Source organism: Dermacentor variabilis, chromosome 4, assembly GCF_050947875.1.
Source record: "Dermacentor variabilis isolate Ectoservices chromosome 4, ASM5094787v1, whole genome shotgun sequence".
Classification (NCBI taxonomy): domain Eukaryota; kingdom Metazoa; phylum Arthropoda; class Arachnida; order Ixodida; family Ixodidae; genus Dermacentor; species Dermacentor variabilis.
Genome location: NC_134571.1, coordinates 26682257 through 26690193, shown reverse-complemented (window position 1 = coordinate 26690193; position 7937 = coordinate 26682257). Strand labels below are relative to the sequence as shown.

The following is a 7937-nucleotide window of genomic DNA, read 5'->3' as shown; positions in this document are numbered from 1 at the left end:
GATTTTGCTGAGCACAAAATGTGGACAGTGTTTTAAAATACATAGTAAATTTCTAAATTATTTGCACTTAGATGCAGTAATTCAAGATTAAGGCATGCTATAGCATGTGAGCATGCAAATTAGCAAATATGGTTTAATAAATTAGCCATACTCTGGTTACTAAAAGAACACAGGCATAGGCAGTCATGCAAAAGTTCAAGTTAAATATCACACTGTTAACATTTGCCAGCAAATGGTCGTATCAAACATTATAATTATACTGAACAAGGGTAGTTTCTTGGGATAGTTTGCAATTAATGAGATAAAATTACGTACAGCTTCAATGACAAGAACTGCGAGAGATGACAGACTGCGCTGACTTCCAACAATATTTAATTACGTTGCCACATCATGTGTATTTGTATAAAAGTGGGCATGCGCAGAATATGAGTCACAAAGGGTGTCTAACAGCAAGTGACTGTACTAAGAGCATCGTCCTTTGAAAAAAATAAACATGAGAATTTCTATCTGTTGAGATACAAGACTTCACTAGGGGTCAGCACGATAGAGGGGTCACTAACGCACACACTAACCAGTTTTCTAGTGGAATCTGCTTCTATAGTTACCCGGATGACCTGTATCTCGCTAAAGCTTCCGTACCTTCAAAGAGGGGCACGCAGCCGCAGTCCCAGCAATGGATGCCGAAGTGGCCTTGTACAGTGTTATGGACGTTGTTATCGTGCTCTCCTAAATGATTGTTTAGGCGCCTGCCTGTCTGTCCAACAAAGTCAAATGAGATATTGTAAAGCTTTGCCTCCTTAACAGCCTCAATAAATCTTGCTCACACGAGATGCAACATAGCGTTGCTGCACAGGCTGATTGCCTTTCTTGGGTTGGCTACCCTTTGGCCTTAATTTCAGCCATAGCGGAACAGCTTCTGAAGTCCACAAAACATGATGAGCGCGCTCGGTCAAGGAACCAGCCGGTTGAAAGACACAGGTTTGCAGTGCTACCGTATGTTCATGATGTCTCCCATAGGCTAAAAAAGATTAGGGAACCTGCAGAAATCAGTCCTTTTCTCAGCCCCGGAAAAGCTGGCAAGGCTCTGTAAGTGTGTAAACGCGCCTAAATCACGTCAGAGTTGTTGCTCTGCCGGGCCCAGAAAACGTTTTGCGATGTGTGCAACGAATGTGGTTTCCCAAATTCCCATTTTGAGGCAGTAAATATATTGGACAGATAGGCAGGCGCCTAAATGATCGTTTAAGAGAGCACTACAACAACGTCAATAACACTGTTCAAGGCCACTTGGGCATTCATTGCCGGGACTGCGGCTGCATGCCCCTCTTTAAGATACGGAAGTTTTAGCGAGACACAGCTCACCCGGTAAATTATTGAAGCTGATTTCACCAGAAAACTGGGTAGTGTGTGCGTTAGTGCCCCCTCTATCACGCTGACCCCTAGTGAAATTTTGTATCTAAACAGATAGAAATTGTGATGTTTTTTTTTTCAAGTGACCATGTTCTTTTTACAATGACTTGCTGTTAGAACACCCCTTGTGACTGGCTTTCATTTTCTGTGCATGACCCCTCTGTGTATACACACACAATGTGGCAACGCAATAAAATATTGTTGAAAGTCGGTGGAGTGTCTCTCGCAGTCCTTGTCCTTCACGCCGTACGTCATTTTTTATACTGAACAGCCAATATTGATTCAAAATTAGAAAAATATAGTACACATCTGAGCTGCAAAAATGCAAGTGATGCAGCAAATGGCTTTAGCTTTCCAAAAGAAAAAGAAATGTTCACGGTTAACCACGAGGTGCAGGGACTCCATTCTCTGAGCATCTTGACCAATAAATGCAGCGCATGGCATTGCTGGAATCTTGCATCCTGCATTAGCAACATAAGAAGAGAATCATGAGAATTCAGTCCGTGCAATTACACATGTACTTTGCGGAAAATTTGATAAAGCAACAAGCTCCTCAAAGTAACAAACTTAATGTGACTGGGCAGAATGCACCACTCAGGCAACTGGGCAAGACAAGTGAAAGGTAGAAGTTTCTATTTTGCAAATTAAGGAATTGCATGTTACTGTGAATGCTAAACCACTATCATTGTGAACACAAGGCACATACAGCAGCAAAAACATAAATTTACAGTAGCCTTTTCACCATAGAAAATAAGAGTGAATAAAGTTTAAAGACTACAAGTGACATCTCTCAACAACAGACATTTGTCCAAGAGTGTGTATGTGACCTTAATACAAAATTGACATTATGAAATCTGCAATATATCTGCATTACACTTTATAAGTACTGCAGGTGAGAAGCTTACGGGATATGGCACATTAAGAGTGAAATGCACAAGGCATTAAAAAATGACTGTTTTTACACAACATTATTACACTAGGAGACAAAGAGAACTGTTTTACAGAGAGTGCATACAAAATGAAAATGAGGGAATCCCCACTGGCATTCTCATTTGCCCTGCAATACATGCATCCAGTCCAACAATATCCAACTCTCCAATGCAGTTTATTAGACACTTTCTGCATCCTAAAATTTATCGTGTATTTCTTATTTACTAATTTAGTAAGAATGGGCATTTTGGCATACTTTCCTCGAAAATTTAGCATGTGTTGTCAACTATTTTTCTTAGAGCACGCCCCCTTCTTTCAATGGGTTAGCTTGGCAATGCACTGACAAGTAGTATTCCCTTATTTAAACTTATGATCCGTCCTCATGCTCTAAACTGTGATGCCACTCCGATGCAGTCTATGTTAATCTGTGACTATTTACATGGTCCTTCTTTCTGTAGCCTCTCAACTAGAGCCTGAAATTTCTTGTCTCCTAGAACAATCGTCTTTCTTGCCCAAAACATATTGCACGGTCATAGGGGGGGGGGAGGGTACTGTATATGAGTTTTCACATATTCAATGAACCTCAGAGACAACCATTTCTCATCCTGTGTTGCTCCTACCCGCATGAGTCACAATGGTTGTAAATTGGCTACCTGCCCTCTCTCGCTTAAAAGTACATTTTGCATGTGGAAAATAACCACAAGCATCACATTTCATTGAATGAGTGCTCCTGTGCATGTTTTTTTTCCGTCCTGTAATGGCTAAGTTCAACATAGTCAAGTTGTTTGAAAACTGTCTAGCCTCAACCAATACTTCGTGTAGTTTCAAAATTATGATACATTCATTTTTCAAAACTTGTCCCAAATTAAGCATGAGACATTTTCATGATGCAAATGAGGTAAGGTTGTGCTCAGAGACTATGATAGGCCTGCTATATCCTGCAAAACTATGTGAAATGAAATATGCTTGCAATTTTCGTGAGCAGCTAGCTCAGTACAATTAGGCACATTACCTGCGGAAACGTTTTTTTAACGCTCCCGAGAGGTCCTGGTTTCTTGCAATTTCTTCAAATCCCTTGCAGTCTAGATTGCAATCCGGTGCATTTTGATTTTGATATTGTGTTCAAAATAAAAACAGCTGAAATTTTAAGGTTTTGATAATTATATGGGAATAAATTAAAGGTAGAAGAGTGTAATGCAATGAGCAAATAACAAGCTCATTGCAGAGAGTAAACAAATATTCCTTTCCTGCAAATAAATTGGTAGCAGGAAGGTCATACGAAATTAGCAGTGAATGCACAATAAAGAATATGATGCTACAATGCCCCGGCATTCTGTGAATATTCTTGCACAAAGAAAATCCTCATTATGAAAGACCATCAAGAAAATGCAAATGTATACTTTGGATCAGCAGTCATACCTGCAGTATGCACTGTACCATCGGCAATATTTACAACCACAGGCAACTGCACATCATACCAAGCTTAGGCGGCCAAGGAGCCTGAGTTTTAAATTATAACTTGACTTATTATATTACCTACACAACTATATCTACTTACAATGTTGTCTTCTCAACCGCTTTCAAGAAGACATTAACCATCTGTCTGAAGGCGAACGCAAGTGGCTTGCTCTTGATGGGGGGCGCCAAGGCTGGGCATTGTGAAATTGCTGCTACCATCTGCATGACCTGCGAGAAACGACGCTCTAAGTACAAGATAAACAAATGCTATTAGAGCAAAAGACAAGATCATTGGCAATGAGCCTCGTTTTGGTTTACACAAGAAAAGCCAAGAATATGGACTTTGTGCTGCTTACTGAAGAAGAAGCAAGCCTCCTTCCAGATGTTGCAGTCATGCATTAAGATTGTCACACAGCTGCATGCTTGTATGCTGCTGTCGCCAGTACGCCAGTATGCTTTGAAGTTTATTATTTCAAGTTAAATTGATTATTGTGTTTTCTTGCCAATTCTTGGCAAACAGACCAGCAATGAAATAGCTCACTTACACACATACTCCCTTTTGAGGAGAGAATTCACACACACGCACGCATGCATGGGCGCACACACACACACGCACAGACATGCTTCTGCCACATGAGCAGCTTCCTGTGCTTGACACATACATTTTTTTTATCCTGTGTCACTCCTACTGCTGAGGCATAAAAAATCCTTTGTGTTACCAAACCCAAACTCCTCAACCTACACCTCCAGCTTAAACACTTTCTCGAGAGCCAGGACAAGCCTTCTAGCTTCCCCAGTGCTCCAAACTGTAGTTACGAATTTCGATAGGGCTATAGGCGACAGCTCTCGAAGGGCATGCAAATTACCCGGAGACCTAAAGCTTGTATATACCTCTTAAGCACAACACTTCAAATTTTCAAAATTCATTAAAGCTCCTGAAGACAATCGCTATATACGTAGAACGTCTCGAATAACCTGCCGCTAACAATTTCAGCGCTTGTCTGCATCAAAAGAAATGTGGGCTAATGGGAAATCCACGTCTTTAAGATCGGAATTATTGTAATGGCGAAACACACTACCAGATTTCTTAATCATTTATTTATGCTCTGGATGTAACGTTCCTTTCACAATAAAAAACAAGGATATCGATTCATCAGGGCATGGGAGGAAAAAGGACGAAGCGTATACTTGGTGCCTTTCCACTGGTCCTCCCTAGAAACGGCGTCTCATACAGCAGTTGTCCAGGGTGGCTTGAAACCAAGCTCGGCTTTCAGGCGGGAACACTCGCTGCACCAAATCGGAAGAGTTTTATTGCGAGTAAAACTCTACCGGCCTCATGCAATACATACGCACGCACAAAAAACGCACCCACACGCACACACAAGTATACGCACTCTCAAAGCGCAGACACAAAAGCGCGCACGCGCACATTGATGAACACAAACAAGCACACATACATGCATGCAGGCAGACACGCTAACACGTGCACGCACACACAGCGACCCACAGACAGCACACTCACAAAACACGTACGCACTAGACACGCGCAAACACGCCGGCCCATACAAACCGGCATGTACTGAACGCACGCGCGCGCGCACGCACGCGCACGCGCACACACACACACACATACACACACACACAAACAGCGAGCCGAGCACACGCACGCACACAAACACACAAAGCGAGCTGAGCTGAGCGCACACACAAATCAAGCCGAGCGCGAGCACGCGCACACGCACAGACAAAGCGAGCCGAAAAAATGCTGAAGGCGTCCGGCAAGCAGCAACAGCAGCACGCGACCGCATCAGGGAGAACCAATACCGCGCCGGTTCCTTCGAAAGGTGGCTAAGCCAGTCCTTTTTCTACGCGACGCAAAAGTGGTCGACCACATTTAACTGAAGTGCGAACGACCGTATTACAAGCAGCCGCGCTGAACGCACAAGAGAATCACATCAATGAACGTTCAAGCGCTGAGAAACAAAGCGTAACTATGCAGGCGCACCACGCCCGATGTAGATTTGACAAACCTTAGTCACACGGGACGCGACCGAGGTAGTTAACTTGCCCTAGTAGGAGTGCAGCTGCTCTTGCTCTTACATTAGCGAATTATGAATTATGCTACGAGATCACAGTGACATATTTCTAAAGCGAACAAAACAAATACCAAATAAACGGGCACTTGCCTGAAAGTTTCCATCATGCCAGTACTACCGACCGGGCACGTTGCAACTTCTCGTTTCAGCCTTCGTGGATCCATCTTCCAGTGCGTACGAACGCTTTGCTTTGAAGTGGGGCACGAGTAATACACAAAGCATGGGCCACATCTTTTTCTACCCCGCGCGCAAAACTAATCACACGTTTAAAATTACTTCGCACAGCGCGCGACGCGAAAGCACGCGAAAACGAGCATGATGGCGCAGCTTCCGCCTTCCCGTCCTGCCGCGCGCCGAAGTGATGGTACAGCTACAGCGTCGGCCGTCACTTCCGGTCGCTTTTCATTGGGCATGGGCGGCCGCGCAAATTGAACGTTTATTCTGACAGGTTTGCTTGCTCGCATGGCCGCCTGTTTGCTGCTGCTTCGCTGTGGTCTCTAACTAGAGCGGTGAGGCGCGTAGTTGCTACTACGTTTCGTGCCGGGCATTTTATTTTGGGGTGGGGGGCGCAGTCTGTGCTGCATCACTGAGGGTACAGTACACAAATCGGGACCGTGAGCGAGACGATCGGCGCTCTTCTGCTGGCGGGATTAGATTATTCGCTGCGTCCGAACGAAGCAACTTTGCGAGGTCACAGCGTAGTTTCAGCGATATCATGGCTCGATAAGGACGCTCACATCTTGGTCGTGCGACAGCGACGCGTAAACATTCATGAGGAGGCTGAAGACTGCGTTTGCAAGTGCGTATGCTCTGGATAAGAAATTACAGCTTTGACGACACCAGCCCTTAATATATAGGCTCAGCCTTACAAGCTGTATTTGAGGACTTAGAAAGCACTTAGAAAGCAGATCAGTAGCTTAGTCAACCTCTGAATGAATTAGGCAAGGTACGTGGAAATTCGGGTTTGAGAACTTCCAACGTGATCTCGCCTCTATAAGTCTTCTTTATAGATTCACCATGCAAATTGTACGTTGATGCCATTGTACAGCAGAGGCTCGTCCAACAGCACGTCCCTGTTTGTTCAGCAATGTATCCAAACAGCTTCTTCCATTTCACCACTTTTTGTTGGGCTATTAAGGGCACCGAAATATTAGTGCAGAATTGCGCAAGTTGCTCTCGTGTTTTCGCTCAGCTACTGCAGTTTTTCTAGAAGTGTTTAATTGCATGTTAATATTCCTGTGAGCACGAAAAATAATGATAATGGAATTGTAAGTGAAAGGGCGTTCTTTTTCTGGATGATACATTTTTGGAGTGGCCGTCATGCCAGTAACATCAGAATCCTTGAAGAAATATCGACAGTCACTTAGGAATGGGAAAACTTAATCGCTTCACGCATCTACACTTGCAATTGTCACGTGACCATGATACGTTCGTTCATACATTGTCACGTGTTCTTCACAATTCTACCTTAATCTCCCGTAATCCACCGTGCTATAGTTTGTACGAACCTTAATGCAATTTATTCCACCCTTATTCACGTTAGTTCACATTATTTACCCATAATTGCTCATACTTAACGTTGTTGTATTTACTACCTTCTGTATCACTACTGACGTCATACAAGACGGTGAAGACTTCACATTTTATTTATTTATTATGTACATTCAAGGCCTAGTAGGCACAACAGAAAGAAGTGGTGAAAATATGCAATAATTGCAATGCAGCGCAAAAATAGAAAATCAAACCATAAGATAATTTGAACGGCGACCTTGAATTAGTGGTGTCACAAATTGAGACTGTGGAGGCGGGAAGGCGGTTGCATTCAGTGGCTGTTCTTGGCAAAAAGGAAGAATGGCACATCAATTTTGTGTTGATGGTCGATGCGAGACGAGAACTTGGTGTGGTGAAAAGATTTTCTTTACGAGAAGGGTTAAATTAGCATATTCTATGAAAAAGACAGAGACGAAAGTATTTGCGACGTAACCAAAGGTCAGGTTCACCTAGTGTTCTTTTCATGGACGTGACGCTAGAATGAAGTGAATAATT

At 43.3% G+C, this 7937-nt stretch overlaps 1 long non-coding RNA gene across 1 annotated transcript; it reads right to left on the bottom strand.

Moving 5' to 3' along the window:
* Window positions 1-1732: 1732 nt before the first annotated feature.
* Window positions 1733-6181, bottom strand: LOC142577718 (uncharacterized). Its single transcript, XR_012827054.1, has 3 exons — window positions 5982-6181; window positions 3896-4023; window positions 1733-1868 (listed from the first exon to the last, which is right to left on the bottom strand). It is a non-coding gene; the product is annotated as an uncharacterized LOC142577718 (long non-coding RNA).
* Between the last annotated feature and the right edge of the window lie 1756 nt (window positions 6182-7937).